The sequence below is a fragment of the Canis lupus genome, chromosome X, assembly GCF_003254725.2.
Source record: "Canis lupus dingo isolate Sandy chromosome X, ASM325472v2, whole genome shotgun sequence".
NCBI classification, from domain to species: Eukaryota; Metazoa; Chordata; class Mammalia; order Carnivora; family Canidae; genus Canis; species Canis lupus.
The window spans coordinates 46,649,655-46,662,040 of NC_064281.1; the positions used below are offsets into that span (position 1 = coordinate 46,649,655).

The 12,386-nt window shown below is 48.7% G+C and overlaps 1 long non-coding RNA gene across 2 annotated transcripts; it reads right to left on the bottom strand.

The window, feature by feature from the left end:
* Nucleotides 1-5,665: 5,665 nt before the first annotated feature.
* LOC112673057 (uncharacterized) lies at nucleotides 5,666-11,079 on the bottom strand. 2 transcript variants are annotated; one of them, XR_003144654.3, is made up of 4 exons: nucleotides 10,824-11,079; nucleotides 10,634-10,735; nucleotides 10,311-10,476; nucleotides 5,666-9,869 (listed from the first exon to the last, which is right to left on the bottom strand). It is a non-coding gene; the product is annotated as an uncharacterized LOC112673057 (long non-coding RNA). The 2 variants fall into 2 exon arrangements; XR_007409352.1 differs by having other exon boundaries at nucleotides 10,311-10,735.
* Between the last annotated feature and the right edge of the window lie 1,307 nt (nucleotides 11,080-12,386).

A 12,386-nucleotide genomic window follows, 5' to 3' on the forward strand; every position in this document is an offset into this window, starting at 1 on the left:
GCTTGCTTACATGGTCCCTATGAGACCTGGGATACATTCCCACTTCTCTCTAGCCTTGTATCTCCTGCCTGTAAGATGCAAACAGCCTAGTCCTGTGAGCATCACATTTGATAGTGGGTGAGAAGCATCCAGAGTGCTCCCTGACACACAGTAGGTGACAGCCTCTGTGAATGATTATGGGTGACAGTCAATGGAAAAGTGCTTTGTAAACTGCATGGTGCACTGTGCCCATAAGAATGAAGATTGGTGTCAGGCATTTGCATGTACATGCACACGTTTGTGTGTGAGGGTAGTATGCCTTGTGGAGGTGGCCATGTGTCCAAATTAGGCATTGAGCTGTGTGGGCAGGGCCATAGCTGGCCCCAATCAAGAGACTCCTGGCTGCAGGTGTGCCATGGGGCAGAACTGATGTCACCAGTACTCTCTACTCTGCTCTAAGGAGTAAGATGGGTGGGAGTCAAAGTTCTGGTCCACTTTAAGGGGAGCCAGTCTGAAGGTAACAGAAAAGAAGCCATGAGGACCAGGTCTTCCAGCCCAATGCCTTGCCTAGAGACACTACCACCTTTGCAGAGGAGGATCTTGAGGGGCAGGCAGGAAAGCCTGGTTTTCAATTCTGGCTCTCTTTTTTACTGGCTGCATGACCTGGGGCTGATTTTTCTCATCCCTGGGCCTCAGCTTCTTCTGGATTCATAAACCACCAATGGTAATGCCCATCCCACAGAACTGTTGTGAAGACTGAATGAGGCCACACATGTGGAAGCAGATGGTTCTGTGACTATGCACAGGTGCCCAATAAAAGGGAGTACTCTCTCCCTCCTGCACCCCATTTCCCATTTGTTCTGCCCAGGCCATCCTCCCAGCAAGAACAATACCTGTATTAATAAGCCCAGGCACAGGGCCAAACATTAAGGAAAATGTGTGCCTTTATTTCATACCTATAATGTGCAGGTTACTATATTTGGCTGGAGAGAAGAGAATAATGCCACAGTCAGAGATGGGCCAGAACTGAGAGAGAAGGAGCCCAGGGCATGATGACCTGACTGGGAGGGCAGGAAAGAACAGGGGAGGGCTTCCTGGACCAAAGCATGGAGGTGGGCCTTGGAAGGGGTAGGGGAGAGAGGGAAGAAAAAGAGCAGTACTGGTGAGGGACAAGTGTTGATAATGGGATGACCTGAAGTGGGGGTAGGGGACTGTGGAATCAGCCCTCAGTAAAGGGTAGAATAGATTCAAGGATGTGATGCTCACTAGCTGACAGAGGAAGGCAGCCTAGGTGGAAAAAACTGCACAAGCAAAGGCATAGAGTTGTGAGAGAGACGTGGGGACCAGTCAGGCAGGGGTGAAGGGTGCTCACTGTAATGGAGCTGGAGGAGCAGCCAGATCTGGGCAGGCATGAAGTGCCAAGACCAAGCTGCAGATGCTGTTAGTGCATGGGAGCCATTCAAGGATGGGTCAAGACTGAGTGGCTGATTGGGTGGAAGAGCGAGTGCACCAAATCTGCTTTTACCCTGTCACCGAGTCCTCCCATCATCAGGACCCAGGCAGTGATTGTACCACTCACCCATAGCCCACCTGGGCCAGTTAATTCAATGCCTGAGGGTGCATGGGGCCCTTTCTACCTGCTTTCCCTGAGCTTAGAGGCCAGAGTCACCTCTGATGTGGCCTCTAAAGTTGAGTTCACTCTCACCATGCTGACATAAGTAGATGGAGTGGGATGTTCATAAAATAGTAGACTATGTGGCTCTGGATGTGGTCCTGCACTGGGTTCACCAGATAATATATGCCCATATTGAAGATCTTGATGTAGGACAGATGACTGGGCCTCCCCAAGCAGGAACAAGGTAGCTCAAGAGATGATGGCACTGAGCTCTCTTCGTTTTCCCCCATTTGCTCCTCTTGAGCCACGTCTATCCCATACTATGCCCCAAGATAATGACTTTTCTTGATTGCATCCTCTTGTTCTGCAAATAAGACACATTGGCATGAGATGGAGGATGATCAGAGAGTTTAGGGTATTTATTTCCATGTATCCCTACCTCCTGGGTTGTCTTTTAGCCATGTTTGAGTTCCCTAACCATGACCGTAAACTCCTGTGGGCAGAATCTTGTCCCCATTGTCCCCAAGGCTGGTGTAGCACTGGCTGCTTGGGGCAAAAGGGTGCCAGAAACTGAGGCCCGGGGCTCTGGACAAGACACCTGCACAGGGCTGAGAAGGGGGCTATGGCAAGAGGTGCCCTTCATCATTTGCACCTATATTTTATCTTACAAAATAAAGTACACAGAGTCTTCTCCACTCTAGAGGGAAAACAGGGTTGAAAGGTCCTACTCCTGGAGTCCTGCTAGTTTTGCAGCTACACTCATGAAGTTCTGGAAGATCCTCTTCACTTGCCAAGAAGGGGCAGGAAGTTTTAGCTTTCTTAGTGTCTTCTCACGTGAGAACACTGAGGAGATGTGAGGAGCAGATGGGGGGGGGTGTTGTTTCATTGTTTCTGGGGAACCCTACCCCCTTGCTTTTCTTTTGTCAATACTAGTAAAAATCATGTTCTCAAAGGCTGCCCTAGCACCACTTTGGCCATACCTCATGCAGGTGTATCTTTTGACATTTACGGGGTCACCGCAGTAGAGGCTGAGGAGTGTGGTGGGGCAAGTGGGTGGCAAAATGTCTGGGAAGATGCACTCATGCTTGGGTAGGGGACTGGATGCGCCAGTGCAGGCCTGGTGGGCACTATGAAGCCCTTGCAAGGCCCGGGGGTCCCAGGGCTCCTGGTCAATGCTTCGTGCTTGGTCAGGCTCTGTGAGCAAGTCCCTTGCCAGGGCAGGTCCAGGTGTTCCAGAGCTGGACAGCAGAAGAATTCTTGTCCTCACTGGCTGGTGGGGCAGAACGCCCGGGAAGGGTCCCAGTCGGGCAGTCGGGGAGTAACCAGGTGGTGTGGAGTTGATGGCATTATTGCAAATCCTCTCTTTCCCTGAAAAATTAAGACTGTGGAGTTTAAGGAAAAATTGTTGCTTGAATTAAAAAACATCTGAATTAAAAAAAAAATCCCACCACTTTCTTCTAACATATTCCCTTGATCTTTCAATTTTGGTAGTGGAAATGGCTTTCAGTTAATCAGTCCTTGTGTGTCTGACCATCCCTTGTGAGTTCCCTTAACCCTGCCCACCTCTGAAAATTATATCTTCATTAATTTATCTTTGGTTACCAATTGAGTGTGCCATCTATTTCTTGACAGCATTCTGATTGACACGAAGAGAATGTGAAAAAAATGGACTGTATGGATGTATGAGTAAAGGGTGAATGTGATGTGGATAAATGCATGAATGAATCAAGTGTGAATGAGGGAATGACAGAATAGGTAGACCTATAAACTTCCATATTTACTCCACTAAGAGTGGTGGAAGTCACACTTGCTTTCTTCAAATGACCTCTGAGAATGCAAGGACAATGGGAAGACAGTGTGAAGTGCAGGCAGCACCTGAGGATACCATCTCAGCCAGAGAGCTCTCTTGGCTGCAAGGCTTGCTTCAAATTTCGTCTATAGATGTTTGAAGGCCAGAATCAGAATCACTATATGAGCTACTAGAAATAAAGATTCCTGAACCCACCATTCTAGAGTCTGCTTGGTAGGTTGGAGAAGGGCCTGAGAATCTGTGTTTTTAACCCATTTCAGGTGAATTGGATATCCAGCCAGACTGGAGAACCACTGAGCTGGCCTACTGAAATCCTCTGAAAGATGAAGGGACAGGCACAGAAATATCACTCATGCCATCTGGCCACCTTTACCAAGCTGTTTAGGTTAGAGGCCTTGCCTCACCTGACGCTGCTGACCCAGAGAGGCAGGGTAGTATATATGAAGGAGAGAGACAGACACAGATCTGGGATCAAATCCCAGCTTTGATATTGTTGTAAGATGGGACCACAGGCAAATCACTCAATTGCTCTGCTTCAGTTTTCCCACCAATACAATTGGGGAGATGCCATCTCTAGCCCAGGACCATTGTGAGAATTTGAGAAACATTCTTTCCTACAAATCACTGGTACAGAGTAATGAAGATGTGACGATAACTGCCATTGTTAGCGTTATTGAGTACTTACTAAGAACCAAGTGCAGTTCTAAATGCGTTACATAAACGGTCTCATGTAATCCCCACACAAACACTGTCTGTGAAATAGGAGCTATTATCACTCCCGTGCTATGGATGAGGAGACTGAGGTTTAGAGAGTGTGAAGGAACTTGTCCAGGAGTCCACAGACAGCATCTGAGTCCTTGCAGCCTGCACTCTTAAGCCCTAAGCTATAAATGGCAGCTCCCTCCCCCTTCTCCTTAAAGGTTAAAACAGAGGGTAGAGCCAATCCTGTGGGGATAAAACAGAACAAAGACCTCCGAAAGGAAGGAAGCCAAGGGAATGTATGCAAGCAGGCGCCTCAGAGAGTATGGAGGCTCAGTTTGCCCCTAAGCTTCCTGACAGCTGTAGCAGGAAGGAGGGGGGAAGCAGAATTCCCAAGGTCCATTTTCTAGAAAAAAGGAGGCACAGAGACGTGTCTAAATGGACATTTGTCTCGGGTTGAAATTCCAGGAGAGTTGATCTTGTGGCCTGCTCCACAAACATCCGGGGCCAGAAAATCATCTATGATGATTTTTCATCTATGATGATTTAGTGATGGGCACTAAAAGCCCATTTACACACGTGATTCTGAGAGTCAGAGGCAGAGGGGGAAGAAAACACATGAAATTCTATCCCAGAGGAGAACCTTGCTAGACTGCAACTTCCCACAGCAGTAAGGGGCATGGGAGGGGACTTAGGCCCTGTTTCTGTGTTTGTCTCTCTCCACAGCACACACCACACAGCCCCTGTGGGAAGAGCCCCAGGCCCCTGGTCTACCTGGGGACATGACACTCTTCCAGACACTGGGCCTAGGGATGGATGGCAAGTGAACCAGGGCAATGTTGTGGGCGAGGGTCAGACTTCCAGAGCCTGGAGTGGGGGGTGGGGCAGGGGAGGGCTGGGTCTGTCAGTCTGGGCCTGCTGGAAGAGGCAGAGCAGGAGGAACTGGTTGTGGGATTTGGAGAGGATGATAACACCAGGGCCAGTGGAAGGGTATTTTAGGCAGAAGGAGCAGCAGTGGGTGGTTCAGGGTTTGCTTTTCCCCATGCTCAGATATTGCCCCTTTTGATGTCCCCTTTCCTGGAATTCTGCCTGGAGAGCCCTCCATGCCACCCACCTCAACCCTCCCCACTCATACAGGGGAGGCTGACTCCCCCCATCCACCTGGATTGAGAGAGGGGAGAGAGAGACTTGTGTCTGAATCACCTTCTGCCCAACACTGCAAGACCAGTCTGCCTTCTCCAGCTCAGGTATCATGGCTCACTTTGTGGTCCAGTACGATGTAGTCATGGAGGATGTCATTGGAGATGTGCAGGTGAGGGAGCTGGGAGGAATGGAAGGAACATGGGCTCTGGAGTCAGACAGGACTGGCCGGTAATCCAGCTTCTGCAAGTTGTTCATCTGTTTTTCCTTAGAGATCAGTGGGGACAAGTGAACATGGACAGAATGATGTATGGGGACACAAGACTTCACAGCATGGGAGACACATGTGCTTCCTCTAAGTGTTGGAGACCTGAAACTCTATAGATGGAATAAAACTCCAAATGAATCCATTCCTTTTTAGAGCTTGTTTGGAGGTTCTAGCAGGGGAGCGCAGCTACTCGTATACCCTTGACCGAAGAACGGTCCTCCTCTATGGGGGATGGTTGTCCTCTTCCACTGAGCTCACAGCTTCGGGAGGGACGCACATGGAGTGGTGAGGGAGGAAGGGGACACCTGCCTAGCCAGCCAGATCAGCCTAATCAACCCTGGCAATCAATGGGGTGACAGATGTCGCAGCCAGATCGCCCTCACATCCGAATCCATTCCTTTTTAAAAAGATTTTATTTATTTGTTTGTTTGAGAGAAACAGAGAGAGAGTGAGAGCGAGCCTGGGCACACAAGAGCAGGAGCAGGGGGAGAGGAAAGGGCAGAAGGAGAAGCAGACTCCCTGCTGAGGGGGGGTGTGTGGGGGCACAACACAGGGTTATGACCTGAGCCGAAGGCAGATGCTTAACCAACTGAACCACCCAGGCGCCCCGAAATGAATCCATTCCTAATCGAATCAAGTTATAGACCACTCTTAACAAGTCCTTTTGCAAAGTGAACCATTGGCCAGTGTAATTGGATTCTCACACTCATGGGACTCTTATTACACTTTCTGCAGCTCTGATGCTCTCATGTTCCCTCAGGCTTTCTTGCCGTCTCTAAGTTTTAAAAATTCTTTTTGCCTCACCTGAGCCATCTGCCTAAACGGGGAGCCCTTAATTCAGAGCTCACACATTCATGAGGAATATGCAGAGATCCCATGCTCTGCCAGAGGGGTAGAGCATGGAACCAAAACCCTTGGCCTGACAGCAACAACTGCATAGAAACCTGAGATGTCTGATCCCAGCCTGCCTTTCCTGCCATACCTCTCACCGCCTGCAGTGCATAAACCACCCTCTAGCTACTCCACACCACACCACACCACACACCACACCACACCACACCACACCATACCACACCACACCACACGCCTTTCTTCACAATACCCAAATTTGCCACTCATTTCTGTCTGAGCATTTGTTCATACTATCTGCTGTCCTGGGAATGTCTTCTCCCTCCTTTCTCCGCTGGTCAGGGTGGGTCTTCGTCCCTGAAAACCTTGCTCAAATGCCACCTCTCTGATGACCCCAGCCCACTGACAATTCCTCCCTCTGCTCTAGGCTAATATAGTGCTTTGGTAACACCTCTCTCCATGCACATATTTACTCATTCGTTCATACGTAGATACATTGCCACCAAGCAGAGCTACCCTAGCTCAGTCCTGTCCTCATTGACTCTAGGAAGTCAGAAATGAGGTGGACACAACCCCTCCTCTTCCTTTGGAATGTTCCAGTCCTGAAGCAGCCAGATACATAGAGCTATGGCAGTCATAAAAGGTTCTGAGTGCTGTGTATAAACTGTAATGGTTATGTGTGGATACCACTGAGGAGTGTTTCAGGAAAGCCTTCCTAAAGGAGCTGGCCTTTAAATTAGCCTGGGAAAATATGAATAGACTCCACCTCTGGGTCGATGGGGTGAAGGGAATAGCACGCAGAGAGAGTGGGGGGTGCAGTATGTGCAGAGGCACAGAGGTATGGTACAGCCCTTTGTGGAGGGGGAATAAAATACTTCACCCTCTCAAAATAGGAGCTGAGGGTACCCTGCCAGTAGGTGGCAGCAGGGGCCTCGACCTGGTGGTGTTCTAGCATGTGGGTGTGTTAATTGAGGTATTTGTCTGCTTCTCCCTTCTTTACCTTCTTGACCATTGCCTGGAGTAGAAATACAATTAGAACAGATGGAATTAGGCACTAAATAGTTAGACAGATACTGCCGTTTACTGTGTGCCCTGCCTCCTGCATCCTCTAACGAGAACCCTTCAATTGACCTCCCATTCCTGCTTGAGTATGCCTGTCTTTCAAAGCCCAGCATGTTCACCCCTTCATTCATTCAGTTGGGACTCCCTAGGTACCTGATATGCTTCATGCCTACTGCTGGCTGATGTGGGGAACCCTGAAGTGAATCACACACAGATCCTATCCGTCGTCAACAAAGAGACACAAAAGATGAGAAGTGTTCTTTCAATGACAACACAAGGTAAGACAGATGCCATCATGGGGGAAGAAGGTGGTCAGGGAGGGCTCCGTGGCAGAAGTAAAGACTGACGTGGGTTAAAGAGTACAAAAAGAAAAAAAGAAGTGTACCAAACTGGGAGGGGGGCTGTGAAAAGGGAAAGACATTCTAGACAACTGGGGGCTGCATGATTCAGGGGATGAAGGCCAGAAATATCCAGGGGGTGTTTGGGGAGCCTCAAGTAGGTTGGAGTTCCTGGAGCATGGATTTGAGGCACAAGAAATGGTTAAGAGGTGAGACTGAAGGCTACAGCAGGGGCATGATATGGAACATGGAATGTGTCTTGAAGGTGACAAGGGAGCCATGAGAAGGAATGACATAATGGGGTTTGAGTTTAGAAAGACCAGACTGAGCAGCTGCTCCAAAGATGTATAGATGGGAGGGGCCACAATAGAAGCAGCGGAACCAAAGAGAAAGAAGTCCCGAATTTGGGTTTTGTGAGTTTGGGATGGAGAGGAAGGGCGGACCCGAGATATATCCAGCAGATTAAACCAGCAGGAATTGGTGGCTGGTTGGATGTGCCCCTGGGAGTGAGGGGCACAGGAAGATTTAGGGATGACCCTCAGGTTTGTATCTGGAGTGGCCATGTGGATGATAGGGTCTGTAAATGACAAAGGCACACAAGGGCAGGATGGCGGAAATATATGAACTCATTGTTTGGGCAGAATACATTGGAGGCATCTTCAGACATCCATGGGGATGGGTCCAACAGTGAGCAGCTATGCAATTGTGGAGGGGGAAGAGTGGAGAGCATTGGACTGGAGAAAGAGGTCTTAGGTCATTGTGGAGATTCAGAGACTGAAAGTACGGGAGTTAGGGAAGTGACCCAGGGAGAATGTATTGAGCCAGAAGAGCAGATCCAGGATGGCAACTGCTAAGTTAGCACAGCTTCCCAGTCCAGCAGCTATTGATCTCCTCAGCTCTCAGGGTGTGCAGCCCCACCAGCTGCCAGCAGTCTGCTCAGAGCTCTATATCCCCACCACTTCCCTCCATTGTGCTACACCAGCATAATCATTTTCTTTGCATGCCATGGCTGAAAAAGTATCAGGAAGCACTGCTTAAGGGACAGAGGGAGAAAATGGAGCTCAAGAAAGAGACTGAAGCAAATGGGCCAGAGAGCTGGTAGGAGGATAAGGAGAGTTCACCACCTCAGATTCCCAGGACAAAGGATTCTTCTTGGGACCAAAAGTGATCGATCAGCAATTGCAAAATACATCAGGGAGATGCAGTCCAATAAGAATCAAAATACACCCACTAAGTTTGGAAACCAACTTGTTATTGTTGCCTTTAGTGAGAAAAGAGTCAGTGTGTGGTGAGGGCTGAAGCCAGTCTGTGGTGTGGAAAGCAATAAGCTGGAGGTGAGGAGACCACTGTAGGTGATGATTTAATTACCTTGGCATGCTGTAGGGATTAGAGAAGATGGTTTGAAGTTCTGATGGGATTGGGGCCAATGGGGATTGTCCTAATGGATGGAAAAGACACACAACTTTTCATACTCTAAAAGAAGACCCAAGTAGCATGTGTGGGGCAGGTCAGAGAGAAGGGTCTGACCAGTGGAGGAGGTGCTGGAGGCTGGGAGTGCATGGATGGGGTCCAGGACAGGACTGTTCTGTCCTTAATAGAGGAAGTGGTGTATGGGTGTGTGAACCCTGTGCAAGAGTGTGGTGGGCGGTCCAAGGGGCATGGCCTGGTGCCCTTAATTTTCTTCATTAGGAAGGAAAGGAAATATTTCCTGAAAGTGAGGTGGCATGGCAGCTGAGGGGAGCGTGAGAGGTTGGTGACCTGGGTCATGCCTCTGGCTTATAGGATGTGAGGTGTGAGGCCACCAGGGAGCCTGGGACCATGAAGAGATAGGAATGTGATATTTCCGGAAACTCTCACCTACCCAGGTTATGGGAGGAATAGCAGGGCAGCTGGGCTCTGCCGTGGGCTTGGGCAGTTGCAGGGTGGACGACTCAGGCTTTGGAGACCTGCTGTAGAGTGCCAGGAGAAAGTGGAGACAGAGCCTGCACATGCACTTGTGAATTAACTCAAAGGCTGGAGTGGAGGGAAAGAGTAAGATATCCTTCCTTAGCCTTCTTCCCCCCTGAGAGAGGAGGAGGTAGTATGTCCAGCCTTGTGATCAGAGAGTACCTGAATGGCAGAGAGGAGAACAAAGCTGGTTGTCCCAAGGCAGCGCTTCCTTCTGGCTACTGAGCAGCACAGACCCTCAGCAAGCCCCATACTTCCCTAGGCTGAGCTGACACTGGTCCTGGGGGCCCTCCCAGCTCCCCCCTCCACGTCCCTCAGCTGTTCCAGCCTCCAGGCTCTGCAGAGGGAAGATGGAGTAGGGGGAGGGGGCCAGCAGCCAATCACATCCTTGGCAGCCCAAGGCATCTGCACCTGGTCTAACCAATCCCCTCTGAACAAACAGCTTGCTCAGCCTCTGCTCCCTCCTTCCCTGCCTACTCTGCCCAGCAACAGCAGGAAAGAGGTTTAAGGAGGAGAGGGAGGCCCTGCAAACTCCCAGCCCCTGGCAGCAATGGAGCTGGGCCCCTGGCTCACTCTATAGAGGGAGGTTAAAACAATACTTACAGTTCCTGGAGCCCAGGCAAAATGTCCCCAGGGGCTCTCAAGACTGTGCAAGTCAGCTCTCATGGACAGGAACTCACATATTACAGAGATCCTGATCCTTGGAGCCTTGGGCCACAAGCCAGTCTCATTCACTCCACAGCTCTGGGGCAGGCCCTGGGCTGACAGCCTGAACAGCAGAGACACAGTTCTGTCAGAGCAGATGGACACTGACACAAACAATCACACAGATGCCTATTTAACTAGAAACAGAGTTAAAGCCTACGAAGGAGAAAAAAAAAAAAAGGCAGGGTGTTCCATAGGAGAATAAGAGGGAACCTGATAACCTGATTTAGACCGTCTCTCATGGTTCCTGTTGGTTTCACTTCTTTTTGTCAAGATTTGCGAGGACTATTTTATTCATTACTTTGCCCCCAGAGGCCTCCCACCTGTCAAGAGAAACATGGTATTCGTTATTGACGTGAGCGGCTCCATGTTTGGTACTATGATGAAGCAGATAACAAGGACTCTGCAGACCTTTTGTAGCTTGTTTTAGAAGGCTCAGAAAGCAGAGAGTGCTGGAACAGTGGTCCTCTGGGACCAGAGACTCTACCTCCCATCACTCTTGGATCTTATAGGCCAAGGCCTACCCAAAGGTCCTGGAACCTTGCACATCAGGAGCCATGAAGACCTGAAATCACAGAGTACTAGAAACGTTGAACATGGGACAACGGGACTGTAAATAAACATCAAGGGCCTTAGCCACAAAACTTCAGATCTCCAAGGGGCCCAGAGTCATAGAACCTTCAAGCTGGAGAACTCTGGTGTCATAAAGCCTGAGTCAACAAATAAAATAAAACCACAGTCAATTTAGACTCTGAACCTTCCACAGGCCACAGGTTGGTTTTGTCTTCTGTTGTTTATTTTACTTCACAGCCAGAAAAAATACAGTGCACTGGCATTGTAGTGCTTAGAGACTACAGAGTCCTGGGTCCATCTAGATTTAAATATTGTAGCCCTTCTACCAGAGTGCCCTTAAAACGGAAAACTGGAGCCATAGGCCAAAGAGATTTTGAGCTTAGAGCCTGAATCTATAAAGTTCTGGAAGCAGTATTTTGAACTACAGTACTCTGGGATTCTAGAATTATAATGTTCAAGTGACCTGGAGCAGTATGGTCTATGTGCCTTGAAATTTTGAACCATAGAGCCCACAGGACCTAAGGCTACTAACTTGTATTTTACCAGAGTGTAACCAAACTGGGGGAAGGGAAATATCGAGAGCTGTCTTTTTGTAGTCTTAAGTGTAGGGGAAAGAAAATACCCAATTTCAAACTGTCTAGCCTTCCTATCTCATCTAGAGTCAGGAAAAAGCTGAGGAGCACTTGTGGAGGTCATGTTTCAGGGGCATACGTGCCCTAAAAGACCGAGACCGAAGCATAGAACTATGAAATGCTTCTCCTTCCCTCACAGTATCACCACATGCACTGCATTCCTGTATAACAACAGGAGATTACAGCTGAGGGTACTGGAAGCCTAGGCTCTTCAGGAAAGAATATCCTGAGAAACCCAAGACAACAGAGGAGTCGAAAACAAGGACCCTAGAAGAAATTTTAGCCTCTGACACATGCAACTGTAGCAACTAGCAAGCACGATTGAATTACTCACCAGGTAATCTCAAATCACACAAAATCTCACACTTAAAGTTCTTTTTATGTGATACATCATGTCTGCTTTCACCAAATACTTACAAGCCATGCCCAAATGAAAAAGCATGGTCTGAAAAGATAAATCAACCATCAGAACCAGACTGATATGGTAGAGAAATGATTAGACCTGGAATTTATAACAGCTATGACTAATATGCTAAGGGCCCTAAGTGTGAAAAGTGGGCAACATGCAAGAACAGATGGGACATGCAAGCAGAGATGGATACCCTAAGAAAACCAAAAGTAAGTGCTAGAAATAGAAAATGCTGTAACAGGAATAAAAAACGCCTTTGATGCGGGCTCATTAGGAGACTGATCATGGACAAAAAGCAAGTCAATAAGCTTGAGGATATGTTAATAGAAACTTCCCAAACTGAAAAGCCAAGAGAAAAAA